Genomic DNA, 19,868 nt, shown 5'->3' on the forward strand with positions numbered 1-19,868 from the left:
ATTGTTTTCTGAATTATTCATCCTGTCTACGGGACCCATTACCAAATTAAAATCTCCTCCTATGATAAGGGTGCTGTCTGAGTGTTCTGAGACAGTTTTAAAAAAGGAATGAAAGAAGGAGGAATCATCCACATTTGGCCCATATATATTAGCTAAACATAACTTCATATTTTGAATAGTTAATGTCACTATAATATATCTTCCCTCTGGATCTGTGGTTCTGTTGGTTTCTGTGAATGTCACTTTTCTATTTATCAAAATGGCAACCCCTCTCTGTCTGGAGTTATAGCAGGCGGAGTAAACATGAGGAATTGTGATGTAGAGAGAGCGTCCACTGAAGTATTTGTCATATGACTCTCCTGTAAGAACACAATGTCTTCCTGTAGATCATTTAGCCTGTTAAAGATTTTTAGTCTCTTCTCTCTGGTCCCAGCTCCGTGCATATTCCACGTGATAAACCTAAGTACTGTCATGCTTGTGGTGACAGGGTAGGTGTTAGATGCTTCCACTTGATGTGAATAAGTGTGTGCGCAGGTGTAAGTATGTATGCCTTGTGTTGTGTGACTGTACTGAATGTTACTAAATATGTTTGAAATAATAACAGTGAGAGTGTTGGGTTATGTATGTAAGTGTTATCAAATGAACTGTATAGTTTTGCATCTGTGTTATTTCGTTCTGTGAGGTGGCAGCTAGAAAAGAAAGAAGGAAAAGAGTATGGAAGGAGAGAGAGAAAAAGATGAGCCAGAAGTTGACCAAAAGAGGAAAGTGGGTGAAAAGGAAAAACAAACCCATAAGGAGATTTGTTTTGTGAAAGAGACTGGCAGTGTTGTTAACTATTGTGAGCAAACATTAAACTCTGATTAAATCCCAGTGAGACTTATTAGCCTTAATATCACCAGTGCAAAGCGTGTAGAGTGTGGATACATATCTGAGGTTAGTAGAGCCAGGGAGTGGTGTTATGGTCACGATGTAGCTGGCCATTGACATAGAGCTTGTCCACCGAGATGACCGCGCGGGCTCCTCCGTCCAGGAATTTCCTCCTGATGGGGAACAAGGTCTTACGACGCTCCAGGATCTCTCTGGGGAACTGATCGCTCATGCTGATATGAGTCCCACGGAGCTGTCTCCCACAGCGCTTCACCTCTTCTTTTTCTTTGTGTAGCACGAATTTAGCAACTATTGGTCCTGGTCTGCCCTACGATGTTTTTCTTCCCATGCAATGAACACAGGGAAAGGAGATGGCTTTTACCTTTTCCTCTGGAAGCTTAAGGTGGGATCGGATGAATTCTTTCATGTTTACCTCTGCATCTTCCTCTGGCTGCTCAGGATGCCCTGAAATAACTAAGTTATCTCTCATGCTACGGGCCTGGATATCTAAGACTAATTCTTTTATTTTTTATTTTCCTCCGTTAGTCGGCATACTCCATCCGTGAGAGTCTTAACAGAGTCTCTAAGCGCGTTGTTCTCCATAGCTAAAGCTTCTACCTGCTGCTGGCTGTATTCTAGACTGTGCTTTAACGACTGGAACTCCCGGTGTAGAACTTCCAGCAGGGAAAGCCTGGCGTCTAGGCTGGACAACTTCCCGTCGATGGAGATTAGGATATTCGTTGTAACACTACCTGTTGGAGAACCTGGCAAGGTTACTTCGGGGGAATCCGCTGGGCGGATGGAACCGGAGGTGGAACCGGAGGTGGAACCGGTTTTGGACGCCGTCGCCGCGGTGTTGCTGGTTTTCCCCATTACAATCTGCTGGAAGCTTTCTTCGATTACCTCTATCGGACTGGTGAGATCTTCTTCGTTGTTACCCAGAGTGACCGGGTTGGTGTGATTGGAGTTTTTAACTGTTTTAAATTATTTGTTTAATTTCTTACCGTTAGCCTGGTAATAAAGGTTTTGTTTACTTCAGTAGCGTGCCATGTTGATCCTGCCAAATCTCGCCGAGTCTTGCGTTAGCGCATTCTCTCTCACCTTAGCGCCTTCTCTCTTAGGGTCGGCTGGGACACCAACGTGGAACATCTACTATACCACCAATGCCTGCAAAGAAAGCTGCTGAGGGCGACATAGGCCTGCACTTAATGTCGTCTTGTAAAGAGTCCTGAAAAATCCAAAACCACATTGCTGCAATGGTGCTTTTTACTATGTGCAGCAATATGTGTACTCACATGGAAATTGCACAACCCAGCCCTTAAGGACCAAGCCCACAGCAAACAGTGACGGCAGACCCAGCGATCATCAAGCGGGATGCAGGGAACACCCTGGAAAGACCAATAACCCCCAGCTGCAGGCTGGAAAATGGGGCGGGGCTGGATATTGGGCGGGGTTGGATGTCAAATGGGCGTCGTTGGCTGTCAAATGGGCATGGTTAGATGGCTGATGGGTGTGGTTATAGGTTTAGGGTTAGGGAGAAAGGGTTAAGGTTTAAAACGTTGATGGCTGCCAGTCCATCACAGAGCGTCTGTCGATAATCTGTTGGCCGAAATTCTCCACCGACATTTTATTGCAGAAAGAGCCTTTGGGATGCTACTCCCTGATGGTCTAGTTTCTAGGATTTTGCACTTTCACTGCCAAATTAGCAAGGGCAGACTAGCACGTCAAATGGGCATGCTTGGATGTCAAATGGGCACAGATAAATGCGCGATGGGTGTGCTTTTAGAGTTAGAGAGAAAGGGTTAGGGTTTAAAATGTTGAGTGCTGCAAGAGCCTTTGGGATGGTACTCCCTGATGGTCTAGTTGCTAGGATTTGGCACTTTCACCACCAAATTAGCAAGGGCAGACTTGGATGTCATATGGGCGTGGTTGGATGTCAAATGGGCACAGTTAAATGGGTGATGGGTGTGCTTTTAGGTTTAGGGTTAGGGAGAGATGGGTTCGGGTTTAAAATGTTGATTGCTGCAAGGGCCTTTGGGATGCTACTCCCTGGTGGTCTAGTGGCTAGGATTTGGTGTTTTCACCGCCATGGCCCGGGTTCAATTCCCAGTCAGGGAAGTTTGTCTTGTCTTCCTTTTACACTTGGGCAATTTTATTCCTGCATTCCCTGAAAAGAGCACATTTATCCACCATGTTCAGGCCATCTTTGTTTGGCTTGGCCTTTCTTCTTCCAGAGACAATTAACCTGACATCATTCACATGCTAGCATCTGTGGCATATAGCCAATCCAAAGCACTATGTATATTATTCATTCATTCATTCATTTTCCGAACCGCTTATTCCAATTCAGGGTCGCGGGGAAGCTGGAGCCTATCCCAGCCGGCTTTGGGCGACAGGCAGGGTACACCCTGGACAGCTCGCCAGTCACTGTGTATATTAACATCTGGCCAATTGGAGCTTTAACCCCATGACTAAAACCCCCTTGCTAAGAGCTGAAAACGACTCCCTGATGGTCTAGTGGTTAGGATTTGGCATTCTCACCGCTGTGGCCTGGGTTCCATTCCTGGTCTGGGAATCTGATGGCTGCAGCAACTGTTGAGCATACATGACCAGGTTTCCTTTTGCTGCTTTCCAGCACCATGACAACTGTGGAATTCTTAAGATCTTCCAGGGAATCACAAATGGAATCATGTAAACACTTCAAGATTGCTGTGACAAAGGCTAATTGCAAATGCAAATTTACATTGCAGCCAACAAGTTAAACCTTGTCATTACTGAACGCATCACTTAGGGTCGGGCTGGGACACCAACGTGGAACATCTTTCAAGTGAATCAAAGTGGGTATCGAATGGTCGACCGCACGCTCCTCATTCTCAGATTTTCCTTCTTAAGTGCCTGAATGCTGACACGTGTTGGCCGTATGCCAAAGAAACGTTAGTGTTACTCAAACTAGCCATTCCATTTTCCCTTCGAGGAGAAGCGGGGACAAACAATGTCCTGAAGATGTCGAAGATGTCAGAGAATGTACACAAATTGACTGCGAGCATTAAGCTCAAAGACAGCTTTAGCCCCATTTCACATTAGGAGGATTCTAAATATACGCTGCATTGGCCGGGAATCGAACCCGGGTCAACTGCTTGGGAAGCAGCTATGCTCGCCACTATACCACCAATGCCTGCAAAGAAAGCTGCTGAGAGAGACATAGGCCTGCACTTAATGTCGTCTTGTGCAGAGTCATGAAAATCCAAAACCACATTGCTGCAATGGTGCGTTTTACTATGTGCAGCAAAGTGTGTACTCACATGGAAATTGCACAACCCAGCCCTTAAGGACCAAGCCCACAGCAAACAGTGACAGCAGACCCAGCGATCATCAAGCGAGATGCAGGGAACACCCTGGAAAGACCAATTACCCCCAGCTGCAGGCTGGAAAATGGGGCGGGGCTGGATATTGGGCGGGGTTGGATGTCAAATGCGCGTGGTTGGCTGTCAAATGGGCATGGTTAGATGGCTGATGGGTGTGGTTATAGGTTTAGGGTTAGGGAGAAAGGGTTAAGGTTTAAAACGTTGATGGCTGCCAGTCCATCACAGAGCGTCAGTCGATAATCTGTTGGCCGAAAATTCTCCACCGACATTTTATTGCAGAAAGAGCCTTTGGGATGCTACTCCCTGATGGTCTAGTTTCTAGGATTTTGCACTTTCACCACCAAATTAGCAAGGGCAGACTAGCATGTCAAATGGGCACAGTTAAATGGGTGATGGGTGTGCTTTTCGGGTTGGGGAGAAAGGGTGAGGGTTTTGAATGTTGATTGCTGCAAGAGCCTTTTGGATTCCAATCGCTGATGGTCTAGTTGCAAGGATTGGCACTTTCACCGCCAAATTAGCAAGGGCAGACTTGGAGGTCAAATGGGCGTGGTTGGATTTCAAATGGGCACAGTTAAATGCCTCATGGGTGTGCTTTTAGGATTGGTGAGAAATGGATAGGGAATGGGCCTACTTTTGGACGTTTTTTGAATGGGCAGGTCTTGCCATTGTATGAAAACTCGTGACGCTGTCAATGTCGCGAAGAAAATCGTCCGTTGGCAAGCCTTTTGGCTGTCCACAAAGCCGCCCCGTGGACGGAGTCGTGCCGGCGGAACTGCGCCTCCGAATGCTGCTCTCGCTCCACAGTGGACACGAAGAGACCTTTCCGTCCACTACAGGTCCTTCCAATGGGTTCCGGGGGCCCGGTTTCCTTACCCCATCCACTTCGAGGTCTTTTCCTCCACGGGGAGGCCTGACGCCGGAAATGCCCCCAACCGCGCCCGGAACCTCAAACTCACCAGCGGGGGCCCTTTATTCTCCGCGTGCTCGAAAAGGGCCCCCGACACCACCCGCGAACCTCCTGCCTGGGATGCACCCGCCACGGCGCCGGCGGATCCATTGGAAGAACTTTTGCCAAAACGTGCCCCGAGGGCCCCGGGGATCCCGCGGGCGCGCAGCCCCTTCCGCGGAGGTGCGCCCCTTCGCTTTTGGACCCTCCGGCCCCCGCCAGGCCCCCTCGGGAGAGCGGTAAGGGAAGTACCATTTGGGGGGATGACGGACGATCGTCCACCGTCAGTCACCCTCCCCATTGTGAGCCGAAACGGACAAGTGTCCATTTGCAATCCCTTTGCATGGGAACCCTTTCCTCCCTCCCGCAGGGTCCCTGCGTGCTGATATCCGGAGGAGGGTGCCTGAGGGGCCCGGGGAATGATCCCCTCCGATGCTGAGCCGTTTCGACAAACTTTGATTTTTGGCCCCGTGGGGGGAAAAGGCTGTGTCAGGTCTTAGGTTTGGCAGGGCGCCAAAAATTCGACGTCGTCCGATCCTGGCCAAACTCAGGACGGCGGCAGGGTGCATCCGGGCGGGGTGGGGGTTCGATTCTGGGCCCTCCGCGGGCACCGGGGGCCGAGCCACAGCCCGTCCAAATCGGGACCATGGGCCCATGTAAAGGGATTGCCAACGGACGCTTCGTCCCACTTCCAATCCCTTTTAACTAGGGTTAACTTCTTGACCCCGACCGCCGACCGGGCCCCGCGGCACCTGCCCACAGTTCCCGGATGGGCCCGAAATTGCACCGGGCGGTCGGGGGCACCCGAGGAGCGACCTCCCATCGCCTGATTTCAGCCGCGAGGCTCCTGAACAGAAGTAGCTCCTTGAGGGCTCCCAGCTTTCCCAGGAACGGCAAGAACCGGGTTTTGGCCTGGTTTCGGGGGTTTTTGGGGAAACCGTGGGGTTCCAATCCCTTAACATGGGATTTTGCCTTACCAAAACGCCCCATGTCGCCACACGGCCCCCAGAATGACATATCGCCCCCTGTTCAGAAAAAAATTCTCCCCAAAATGAGAAACTTTTGCACGAGGCTCTTTCGCGAGGACGTCCGAACCCCCTCCCGATCGTTAGATTAGGGTTTGGGGACAAAAATTTTCCGGGGCCCTCTGGGCCCCAGGGCATGCCCAGGAGGGTTCTTCTGTCCAAAAGGCGCGCCCACAAAAAGTCTGCCCTCTCAGCGACGCTTCTGGGGCGCGCGGGAGGGTTTGAACCCCTTTAATAGAAAAGGGTTTGAAGCGGACAGTTGTTCCCATTCACTTCCATCTATCCGGTCTTTGTCCTGCCGCGGGGTCGCAAAACGTGGCAGAAGGGCCAGGATCGGCCTCGTAGTCGTGCTGGCGGGGCCCTACGGGCCGGTCTTTCCGCCATGCATTTAGACTGTTTTTAGGCAAATCCACAGCCAAAAAGACACTCCCCCCATGCAAAGAGATTGCCAGTGGACACTGTCCCGTTTTGTCTCTGTCTTTTTGGACATGGCAGAGCAGAGGAAGGTCCCAGAACGCCCAAAACGCTTCCAGTTGGTGCCGAGAAGACGCCCTACGAGGCCGAGGTGACGCGTCATTTCTGGGGGCTTTTTTGGGCAAAATGCCGGCCAAAAAGACAATCCACCAATGCAAAGGGGATTGCCAGTGGACAGTCCCGTTTTTGCTGTGTCTTTTTGGACACAGGGGGGACAGAGGAAGCCCCCAGAGGGCCCAAAATGCTTCCGCATCATGCTGAAAGGATGCTTATCGCTACTGAGGTGGAGCGGTGACCGTGACGCGTTCCTGGGGGAAATGAGAGGGAAAAACACACTCGACCAGTGCAAAGGGATTGCCAATGGACACTCTCAGTCGACACTTGTAACATTTTCACCCCCTGTCCCGTCAAAGGGATTGGAAATGTCCAAAGTGTCCACTTTCAATCCCTTTCACCGGGCACGGGCCCCCGGCCTCCAGGGGCTCACCTTTGGGCCTAGGATGCTGAAATTTGGACACGGGGGTCCTGGTAGCATGCCCTCTTGGTGTGCCAAGTCTCGTCCAAATTGAAAAAGTTGACGATTTCGGACCATGGTGAAAGGGACCAAATTTTCAACGTTGTCCAAACTCGACCACACTTGGGTAGGAGGAAGAGGACCTGTTGGAAGGCATGTATGCCAGTTTTGAGGCAGGTTGGACAATCAGGGACCAGATGGGAGCGTGGTAAGGGAAAACGTCCACTTCCAATCCCTTATCATTGGGGGCCAGGGTGCCCTTGTGGACAGTGGCTGTTTCTCAGTCATGCATGGTGCTAGGATGCTGAAACTCACAGGACAAGCTCATTTAAGCTGCATCCTACATGGAGTGTCCTGTGTGAATTTCAGCCTTCCTGGACCAAGGGAGACAAAATGGGACAATGGTATGGGTAATTGTCCATTGGTGTCCAGCTCCAATCCCTATGAATGGGGCCCCGGGGATGCCTTGTGGACTGTGGCTATTTCTGGGTCACAGTTAGTCATATGTTGCTGGGATTCACGGGGCCAGCTCGGTGCACCGTTCCTGGGCATACGACTTGGAGGATGTCCCCTAAAAATGAAATTTTCTCCAAACTTTGCCACACTTTACCAATGTGTCTTGGGTTCTAAAATAGTTTTAAATAGAAAGTTTAAGCCTTCTAGAACAAAGGGGGACACGGTGGAAGAAGGGGAAGGGTAATAGTCCATTTCCATCCACTTCCAACCCCTGAGCACTGGAATCTGGAGATGCCTCGTGGACAGAGACTTTTTCTCAGTCAGGGTAGGTCCTACGTTGCTGGGATTCACAGGGCAACCCCACAGCGCTCCACTGAGTCTGCCCTGTGAGTTTCAGCATCCTAGGACAATCCATGACTGAGAAATAACCACTGTCCACAAGGCTTCCTTGGCCCCCAGTGTCTCGGGATTAGAAGTGGACAGAAATCAACCCTTTCTCTTACCTCACTCCAATCTGGTTCCTGTTTGTTCTACAGGCCCTAAACTTGGCACTTGGACTCTGCTATGGGTCTCTGTCTTCCTGTATGAGTTTGGTTCATTTTTCAGGAAGTTTGAAAATTTGACCCTTCTGAGGACCACTTAGTCAACTTTTGGCCAAATTTTCAAGTTTTTCTGATTTCCTTGTAACTTTGGCCACACTGTCTGCATCCTACATGGAATGTCCTGTGTGAATTTCAGTCTTCCTGGACCAAGGGAGACAAAATGGGACAATGGTATGCGTAATTGTCCATTGGTGTCCAGTTCCAATCCCTATGAATGGGGCCCCGGGGATGCCTTGTGGACAGTGGCTATTTCTGGGTCACAAAAATATCAAACAGAATGGAACTGGGTCGATTGAACTGTGTTGTTTGACCCATGGCAACATTAAACGGAATGGAACTATGTCATTTGACGCATAAAAACATCAAACAGAATGGAACTGTGTCATTTAAACCACGACAACATCAAACAGAATGGAATTGTGTCGTTTGAAGCATAAAAACATCAAACAGAATGGAACTGTGTCTATTGACGCATAAAAACATCAAACATAATGGAACTGTGTCGTCTGAACCATGGCAACATGAAACAGAATTGAAGTGTGTCGTTTGAAGCGTAAAAAAAAAAAATCAAACAGATTGGAACTGTGTTGGCCGAACCATGGTAACATTAAACAGAATAGAACTGTGTAGTTTGAACCATTGCAACATTATGCAGAATGGAACTATATCATTTGAACCATGACAACAATAAACAGAATGGAACTGTGTCGTTTGAAGCATAAAAACATCAAACATATTGGAACTGTCGATTGAACCATGGCAACATCAAACAGAATGGAACTGTGTCGTTTGAAACACATAAACATCAAACAGAATGGAACCTTGTTGACTGAACCATGTCAACATTAAACATAATGGAACTGTGTCATCTGAACCATGGCAACATTAAACAGAATGGAGCTGTGTCGTTTGAAACACAAAAAAATCAAACCGAATGGAACTGTGTCGTTTGAGCATGAAAATATCAAAAAGAAATGGAACTGTGTGGTTTGAAGCATGGCAATATTAAATGGAATGGAACTGTGTCGTTTGAAGCACAAAAACCTCAAAGACAAAGGAAGTGTGCTGATTGAACCATGGCAACAATAAACAGAATGGAACTGTGTCGTTTCAACCTTGGCAACATTAAACAGAATGGAACTGTGTCGTTTGAACCTTGGCAACATTAAATGGAATGGAACTGTGTCGTTTGAAGCACAAAAACCGCAAAGACAAAGGATCTGTGTTGATTGAACCATGGTAACAATAAACAGAATGGAACTGTGTCGTTTCAACCTTGGCAACATTAAACAGATTGGAACTGTGTCGTTTGAAACACAAAAACATCAAACCGAATGGAACTATGTCGTTTGAAGCATGAAAATATCAAAAAGAAATGGAACTGTGTTGTTTGACCCATGGCAACATTAAACGGAATGGAACTATGTCATTTGACGCATAAAAACATCAAACAGAATGGAACTGTGTCGTTTGAAGCATAAGAACATCAAACAGAATGGAACTGTGTCATTTAAACCACGACAACATCAAACAGAATGGAATTGTGTCGTTTGAAGCATAAAAACATCAAACAGAATGGAACTGTGTCTATTGACGCATAAAAACATCAAACATAATGGAACTGTGTCGTCTGAACCATGGCAACATGAAACAGAATTGAAGTGTGTCGTTTGAAGCGTAAAAAAAAAATCAAACAGATTGGAACTGTGTTGGCCGAACCATGGTAACATTAAACAGAATAGAACTGTGTAGTTTGAACCATTGCAACATTATGCAGAATGGAACTATATCATTTGAACCATGACAACAATAAACAGAATGGAACTGTGTCGTTTGAAGCATAAAAACATCAAACATATTGGAACTGTCGATTGAACCATGGCAACATCAAACAGAATGGAACTGTGTCGTTTGAAACACATAAACATCAAACAGAATGGAACCTTGTTGACTGAACCATGTCAACATTAAACATAATGGAACTGTGTCATCTGAACCATGGCAACATTAAACAGAATGGAGCTGTGTCGTTTGAAACACAAAAAAATCAAACCGAATGGAACTGTGTCGTTTGAGCATGAAAATATCAAAAAGAAATGGAACTGTGTGGTTTGAAGCATGGCAATATTAAATGGAATGGAACTGTGTCGTTTGAAGCACAAAAACCTCAAAGACAAAGGAAGTGTGCTGATTGAACCATGGCAACAATAAACAGAATGGAACTGTGTCGTTTCAACCTTGGCAACATTAAACAGAATGGAACTGTGTCGTTTGAACCTTGGCAACATTAAATGGAATGGAACTGTGTCGTTTGAAGCACAAAAACCGCAAAGACAAAGGATCTGTGTTGATTGAACCATGGTAACAATAAACAGAATGGAACTGTGTCATTTCAACCTTGGCAACATTAAACAGATTGGAACTGTGTCGTTTGAAACACAAAAACATCAAACCGAATGGAACTATGTCGTTTGAAGCATGAAAATATCAAAAAGAAATGGAACTGTGTGGTTTGAAGCATGAAAACTTAAAAAATGAATGGAACTGTGTTGTTTGAACCATGGCAACATCTAATGGAATGGAACTGTGTTGTTTGAAGCATTAAAACATCAAAGAGAATGGAACTGTGTTGATTAAACCATGGCAACATTAAACAGAATGGAACTGTGTCGTTTGAACCTTGGCAACATTAAATGGAATGGAACTGTGTCGTTTGAACCATGACAATAATAAACAGAATGGAACTGTATCGTTTCAACCTTGGCAACATTAAACAGAATGGAACTGTGTCATTTAAACCATGGCAACATCAAACAGAATGGAACTGTGTCATTTGAACCACGGCAACATCAAACAGAATGGAACTGTGTTGTTTGAAGCATGAAAACATCAGAAAGAAACGCAACTGTCGTTTGAAGCATGCAAACATTGAAAAGGAATGGAACTGTGTCATTTGAAACATGGCAACATCTACTTGAATGGAATCGTGTCGTTTGAAGAATAAAAAACATCAAACAGAATGGAACCATGTCTGTTGAACCATGGCAATATTAAATGGAAAGGGAATTGTGTCGATTGAACAATGGCAACAATAAACAGAATGGAATTGTGTAGTTTGAAGAATAAAAACATCAAACAGAATGGAAATGTGTAGTTTGAAGAATTAAAAACATCAAACAGAATGGAACTATGTCTTTTGAACCACGGCAACATCAAACGGAATGGAGCTGTGTCGTTTCAAGCACAAAAATATCAAACAGAATGGAACCTTGTTGACTGAACCATGTCGACATTAAACAGAATGGAATTGTGTTGTTTGACCCACGGCGCCATTATTCGGAATGGAACTATGTCATTTGACGCATAAAAACATCACACAGAAAGAAACTGTGTCGTTTGAAGCATAAAAACATCCAACAGAATGGAACTGTGTTGTTTGTACCATGGCAACATGAAACAGAATGAAAGTGTGTCGTTTGAAGCATTAAAACATTAAACAGAATGGAACTGTGTCATTTTACACATAAAAACATCAAACAGAATCGAAATGTGTTGACTGAACCATGTCAACATTAAACAGAATGGAACTGTGTCGTTTGAAACTAGGCAACATTAAATGGAATGGAACTGTGTCGTTTGAAGCACAAAAACCGCAAAGACAAAAGGATCTGTGTTGATTGAACCATGGCAACAATAAACAGAATGGAACTGTGTCGTTTCAACCTTGGCAACATTAAACAGATTGGAACTGTGTCATTTTACACATAAGAACATCAAACAGAATGGAACTGTGTCATTAGACACATAAAAACATCAAACAGAATGGAACTGTGTTGTTTGAAGCATGCAAACACCGGAAAGGAATGGAACTGTGTCATTTGAAACATAGCAACATCTAATGCAATTGAATTGTGTCGTTGAAGAATAAAAACATCAAACAGAATGGAACTATGTCTTTTGAACCACGGCAACATCAAACAGCATGGAACTATGTCTTTTGAACCATGGCAACATCAAACGGAATGGAACTGTGTCGTTTGAAGCACAAAATTATCAAAAAGAACAGAAATGTGTCGTTTGAACCAAGGTCACATCAAACAGAATGGAACTGTGTCATTTTACACATAAGAACATCACACAGAATGGAACTGTGTCATTTTAACCACGGCAACATCAAACGGAATGGAACTATGTCATTAGACACATAAAAACATCAAACAGAATGGAACTGTCGTTTGAAACACAAAAACATCAAAAAGGAATGTAATTGTGTTGTTTGAAACATGGTAACATTAAAAATAATAGAACTGTGTCATTTGAACCACAGCAATATTAAACAGAATGGAAGTGTGTCATATTACACAAAAACGTCAAACACAATGGAACTGTGTCCAAATATCACACAAAAAGATCAAACACTGACATATCAAAGAGTAATATGACATCATTATGGCCATCATGTGGCCATAAGCGTCAGATTGGAACGGAAAATCTTACTTTTATTGCTACTGTAAAGGCATAAATATGGAACCAGGATGAACCATAACAAGAAGTGACATCACGCGCCTTAATGAAATTTGAATTTTGCTCCAAATATTACATACAAAGATCAAACAGTGAAATATCAAAGAGTTCTATGACATCATAATGGAATTATTCTCCAAATATCCCACACTGAAAAGGAATTGCAAAAGCTCACAGCACCTGGTATGCCCAGGTGGTCTCCCATTCAAGTACTGACCAGGCCCAACACTGCTTGGCTTCTGACACCAGACAAGATTGGGCGTTTACAGGGTGGTGTGGCCCTAATCATTGGACTGGAACGGAAATTGTATTTTTATTGCTACTGTAAAGGCATAAACATGGTACCAGGATGAACCAGAACAAGAAGCGACATCACACACATTATTTTGTTATTTTGTTGTGTTTTGTTATTTTGTTGTTGTATTTTGTTGTTTTGCTATTTTGTTGTATTTACTTGTGTTTTGTTTTGTTTTGTTGTGTTTTGTTGTATTTTGTTGTTTTGCTGTGTTTTGTTGTATTTTGTTATTTTGTCGTTGTATTTTGTTATTTTGTTGTAATTATTTATTTTGTTATTTTGTTGTTGTAATTAGTTATTTTGTCGTGTTGTGTTTTGTTATTTTGTTGTTGTATCTTGTTGTTTTGTTGTGTTTTGTTGTATTTTGTTATTTTGTTGTAGTTTATTTTGTTGTGTTTTGTTATTTTGTTGTATTTTGTTGTGTTTTGTTGTATTTGTTATTTTGTTATTTTGTTGTAGTTTGTTGTGTTTTGTTGTTTTGTTATTTTGTTGTTGTATTTCATTGTGTTTTGTTGTGTTTTGTTAATTTGTGTTTTGTTGTATTTTGTGATTTTTCTGTTCGGTATGTCTTGTTAAATTTTGTTGTGTTTTGTTGTCTTTTGTTGTATTTTGTTGTGTTTTGTTATTTTGTTGTTGTAATTAGTTATTTTGTCGTGTTGTGTTTTGTTATTTTGTTGTTGTATCTTGTTGTTTTGTTGTGTTTTGTTGTATTTTGTTATTTTGTTGTAGTTCATTTTGTTGTGTTTTGTTATTTTGTTGTATTTTGTTGTGTTTTGTTGTATTTGTTATTTTGTTATTTTGTTGTAGTTTGTTGTGTTTTGTTGTGTTTTGTTATTTTGTGTTTTGTTGTATTTTGTGATTTTTCTGTTTTGGTATGTCTTGTTAAATTTTGTTGTGTTTTGTTGTCTTTTGTTGTATTTTGTTGTGTTTTGTTATTTTGTTGTTTTGTTGTTTTTTGTTGTATTTTGTTATTTTGTTATTGTATTTTGTTATTTTGTTATTTGTTGTATTTTATTTTTTGTTCTCTGTTGTGTTTTGTTGTATTTTTTTATTTTGTTATTTTGTTGTTGTATTTTGTTATTTTGTTATTTTATTGTTTCATTTTGTTTTGTTGTATTTTGTTATTTTGTTATTTTGTTGTTGTATTTTGTCATTTTGTTATTTCATTGTTTCATTTTGTTTTGTTGTTTTTTTTATTTCGTTATTTTGTTGTATTTTGTTGTGTTTTGTTATTTTGTTGTTGTAATTAGTTATTTTGTCGTGTTGTGTTTTGTTATTTTGTTGTTGTATCTTGTTGTTTTGTTGTGTTTTGTTGTATTTTGTTATTTTGTTGTAGTTTATTTTGTTGTGTTTTGTTATTTTGTTGTGTTTTGTTGTATTTGTTATTTTGTTATTTTGTTGTAGTTTGTTGTGTTTTGTTGTGTTTTGTTATTTTGTGTTTTGTTGTATTTTGTTGTATTTTGTTATTTTGTTATTGTATTTTGTTATTTTGTTATTTGTTGTATTTTATTTTTTGTTCTCTGTTGTGTTTTGTTGTATTTTTTTATTTTGTTATTTTGTTGTTGTATTTTGTTATTTTGTTATTTTATTGTTTCATTTTGTTTTGTTGTATTTTGTTATTTTGTTATTTTGTTGTTGTATTTTGTCATTTTGTTATTTCATTGTTTCATTTTGTTTTGTTGTTTTTTTTATTTCGTTATTTTGTTGTATTTTGTTGTGTTTTGTTATTTTGTTGTTGTAATTAGTTATTTTGTCGTGTTGTGTTTTGTTATTTTGTTGTTGTATCTTGTTGTTTTGTTGTGTTTTGTTGTATTTTGTTATTTTGTTGTAGTTTATTTTGTTGTGTTTTGTTATTTTGTTGTATTTTGTTGTGTTTTGTTGTATTTGTTATTTTGTTATTTTGTTGTAGTTTGTTGTGTTTTGTTGTGTTTTGTTATTTTGTGTTTTGTTGTATTTTGTGATTTTTCTGTTTTGGTATGTCTTGTTAAATTTTGTTGTGTTTTGTTGTCTTTTGTTGTATTTTGTTGTGTTTTGTTATTTTGTTGTTTTGTTGTTTTTTGTTGTATTTTGTTATTTTGTTATTGTATTTTGTTATTTTGTTATTTGTTGTATTTTATTTTTTGTTCTCTGTTGTGTTTTGTTGTATTTTTTTATTTTGTTATTTTGTTGTTGTATTTTATTATTTTGTTATTTTATTGTTTCATTTTGTTTTGTTGTATTTTGTTATTTTGTTATTTTGTTGTTGTATTTTGTCATTTTGTTATTTTATTGTTTCATTTTGTTTTGTTGTATTTTGTTATTTCGTTATTTTGTTGTATTTTGTTTTTTCTTGTTGTATTTTGTTATTTTGTTATTTTATTGTTTCATTTTGTTTTGTTGTATTTTGTTATTTTGTTATTTTGTTGTATTTTTTTTTTTTTTTGTTGTGTTTTGTTATTTTGTTACTTTATTGTGTTTCGTTGTGTTTTGTTGTATTTTGTTATTTCGTTATTTTGTTGTTATATTTTTTATTTTGTGATTATATTTTGTTATTTTGTTACTTGTTCTTGTATTTTGTTATTTTGTTATTTTGTTGTATTCTGTTGTGTTTTGTTGTATTTTGTTATTTTGGTGTTTGTGTTTTGTTGTGTTTTGTTATTTTGTTGTTGTGTTTTGTTACAAAACCAGACTAATATAGAGCTGGACCAAAACAAAAGGGAAAACCAGACTTCTATAGACCAAGACCAAGACTAAAGAGCAAACCAGACTAATACAGACCTGGACCAAGACTGAAGAGAAAACCAGACTTATACAGACCTGGACAAGGACTAAAGGGAAAACCAGACTATTTTGATATTTTTTTTATTTTGTTGTATTTTGTTGTGTTTTGTTGTAATTTGTTGTGTTTTGTTGTATTTTGTTATTTTGTTGTTGTATTTTTTTATTTTGTTATTTTGTTGTAATTTGTTATTTCATGTTTTGTTGTATTTTGTTGTTTGGTTTTTTTGTTGGATTTTATTTTGTTGTATTTTGTTGTGTTTTGATGTTGGATTTTGTTATTTTGTTGTTGTGTTGTGTTACAAAACCAGACTTCTATAGACCTAGACCAAGACTTAAGAGAAAACCAGACTTATATAGACCTGGACCAAGACTGAAGAGAAAACCAGACTATTTTGATATTTTTATATTTTGTTGTATTTTGTTATGTTGTTGTTGTATTTTATTATTTTGTTATTTTGTTGTAATTTGTTATTTTATGTTGTGTTGTATTTTGTTATTTTGTTGTATTTTGTTATTTTGTGATTTTGTTGTTTTTTGTTGTATTTTGTTGTTTTGTTGTGTTTTGTTATTTTGTTGTTGTATTTTGTTATTTTGTTTTTTTGTTGTGTTGTATTTTGTTATTTTGTTGTATTTTGTTATTTTGTTGTGTTGTATTTTGTTATTTTGTTATTTTGTTGCGGCTGCACGGTGGCGCAGTGGTTAGCACTGTGGCCTCACAGCAAGAACGTCGCTGGTTCAATCCTTGGCTGGTTTGGTCAGTGGCCTTTCTGTGTGGAGTTTGCATGTTCTCCCTGTGTATGCGTGGGTTCTCTCCAGGTACTCCAGCTTCCTCCCACCATCCAAAGACATGCATGATAGGTTAATTGGTCACTCTAAATTGCCCCTAGGAGTGAGCGTGAGTGTGGTTGTTCGTTTCTCTGTGTGTGGCCCTGCGATGGACTGGCGAGCTCTCCAGGGTGTACCCTGCCTGTCGCCCAAAGCCGGCTGGGATAGGCTCCAGCTTCCCTGCGACCCTGAATTGGAATAAGCAGTTTGGAAAATGAATGAATGGTATTTTGTTGTATTTCCTTGTGTTTTGTTTTGTTTTGTTGTTTTGTTGTTTTGCTGTTTTGTTGTATTTTGTTATTTTGTCGTTGTATTTTATTTTGTTGCAATTATTTATTTTATTTTGTTGTTGTAATTAGTTATTTTGTCGTGTTGTTTTATTTTGTTGTTGTATCTTGTTGTTTTGTTGTGTTTTGTTGTATTTTGTTATTTTGTTTTAGTTTTTTTTGTTGTTTTGTTATTTTGTTTTATTTTGTTGTGTTATGTTGTATTTGTTATTTTATTTTGTTGTAGTTTGTTGTGTTTTGTTATTTTGTTTTGTTGTTGTATTTTGTTGTCTTGTTGTATTTTGTTGTGTTTTGTTATTTTGTGTTTTGTTGTATTTTGTTGTATTTTGTGATTTTTGTGTTTTGGTATGTCTTGTTATATTTTGTTGTGTTTTGTTATTTTGTTGGTTTGTTTTTTGTTGTATTTTATTTTTTTATTGTATTTTTTTATTTTGTTACTTGTTGTATTTTTTTTTTTGTTCTCTGTTGTGTTTTGTTGTATTTTTTTATTTTGTTATTTTATTGTTTCATTTTGTTTTGTTGTATTTTCTTATTTTATTTTGTTGTATTTTGTTTTTGTTGTTGTATTTTGTTATTTTATTTCATTGTTTCATTTTGGTTTGTTGTATTTTGTTATTTTGTTATTTTGTTGTATTTTGTCATTTTGTTATTTTATTGTTTCATTTTGTTTTGTTGTATTTTCTTATTTTGTTATTTTGTTGTATTTTGTTTTTTGTTGTTGTATTTTGTTATTTTGTTATTTCATTGTTTCATTTTGTTTTGTTGTATTTTGTTTTTTGTTGTTGTATTTTGTTATTTTGTTATTTTATTGTGTTTTGTTGTGTTTTGTTGTATTTTGTTATTTCGTTATTTTGTTGTTATATTTTTTATTTTGTGTTTGTATTTTGTTATTTTGTTACTTGTTCTTGTATTTTGTTATTTTGTTGTGTTCTGTTGTGTTTTGTTGTATTTTGTTATTTTGGTGTTTGTGTTTTGTTGTGTTTTGTTATTTTGTTGTTGTGTTTTGTTACAAAACCAGACTAATATAGAGCTGGACCAAAACAAAAGGGAAAACCAGACTTCTATAGACCAAGACCAAGACTAAAGAGCAAACCAGACTAATACAGACCTGGACCAAGACTGAAGAGAAAACCAGACTTATACAGACCTGGACAAGGACTAAAGGGAAAACCAGACTATTTTGATATTTTTTTTATTTTGTTGTATTTTGTTGTATTTTGTTGTGTTTTGTTGTATTTTGTTATTTTGTTGTTGTATTTTTTTATTTTGTTATTTTGTTGTAATTTGTTATTTCATGTTTTGTTGTATTTTGTTGTTTTGTTTTTTTGTTGTGTTGTATTTTGTTATTTTGTTATTTTGTTGCGGCTGCACGGTGGCGCAGTGGTTAGCACTGTGGCCTCACAGCAAGAACGTCACTGGTTCAATCCTTGGCTGGTTTGGTCAGTGGCCTTTCTGTGTGGAGTTTGCATGTTCTCCCTGTGTATGCGTGGGTTCTGTCCGGGTACTCCGGCTTCCTCCCACCATCCAAAGACATGCATGATAGGTTAATTGGTCACTCTAAATTGCCCCTAGGAGTGAGCGTGAGTGTGGTTGTTCGTTTCTCTGTGTGTGGCCCTGCGATGGACTGGCGAGCTGTCCAGGGTGTACCCTGCCTGTCGCCCAAAGCCGGCTGGGATAGGCTCCAGCTTCCCTGCGACCCTGAATTGGAATAAGCAGTTTGGAAAATGAATGAATGGTATTTTGTTGTATTTCCTTGTGTTTTGTTTTGTTTTGTTGTGTTTTTCTTGTTTTGCTGTTTTGTTGTATTTTGTTATTTTGTCGTTGTATTTTATTTTGTTGCAATTATTTATTTTATTTTGTTGTTGTAATTAGTTATTTTGTCGTGTTGTTTTATTTTGTTGTTGTATCTTGTTGTTTTGTTGTGTTTTGTTGTATTTTGTTATTTTGTTGTAGTTTGTTGTGTTTTGTTTTGTTATTTTGTTGTTGTATTTTGTTGTGTTTTGTTGTTTTGTTGTATTTTGTTGTGTTTTGTTATTTTGTGTTTTGTTGTATTTTGTTGTATTTTGTGATTTTTTTCTGTATTGGTATGTCTTGTTATATTTTGTTGTGTTTTGTTGTCTTGTTGTCTTTTGTTGTGTTTTGTTATTTTGTTGTTTTGTTTTTTTTTTGTTGTATTTTGTTATTTTGTTACTTGTTGTATTTTGTTATTTTTTTGTTCTCTGTTGTGTTTTGTTGTATTTTTTTATTTTGTTATTTTATTGTTTCATTTTGTTTTGTTGTATTTTGTTATTTTGTTATTTTGGTGTTGTATTTTGTCATTTTGTTATTTTATTGTTTCATTTTGTTTTGTTGTATTTTCTTATTTTGTTATTTTGTTGTATTTTGTTGTTTTGTTATTTTATTGTGTTTCGTTGTGTTTTGTTGTATTTTGTTATTTCGTTATTTTGTTGTTGTAATTTTTATTTTGTTTGTATTTTGTTATTTTGTTACTTGTTCTTGTATTTTATTTTGTTGTGTTCTGTTGTGTTTTTTTGTATTTTGTTATTTTGTCATTTTGGTGTTTGTGTTTTGTTAATTTGTCGTTGTGTTTTGTTACAAAACCAGACTAATATAAAGCTAGACCAAAACAAAAGGGAAAACCAGACTTATACAGACCTGGACAAGGACTAAAGGGAAAACCAGACTATTTTGATTTTTTTTTTTATTTTGTTGTATTTTGTTGTGTTTTGTTGTATTTTGTTATTTTGTTGTAGTTTGTTGTGTTTTGTTGTTTTGTTATTTTTTTGTTGTATTTTGTTGTGTTTTGTTGTGTTTTGTTGTATTTTGTTGTGTTTTGTTATTTTGTGTTTTGTTGTATTTTGTTGTATTTTGTGATTTTTTCTGTATTGGTATGTCTTGTTATATTTTGTTGTGTTTTGTTGTCTTGTT

Source organism: Telmatherina bonti (genome assembly GCF_933228915.1).
Source record: "Telmatherina bonti genome assembly, chromosome: 24".
NCBI lineage: Eukaryota > Metazoa > Chordata > Actinopteri > Atheriniformes > Telmatherinidae > Telmatherina > Telmatherina bonti.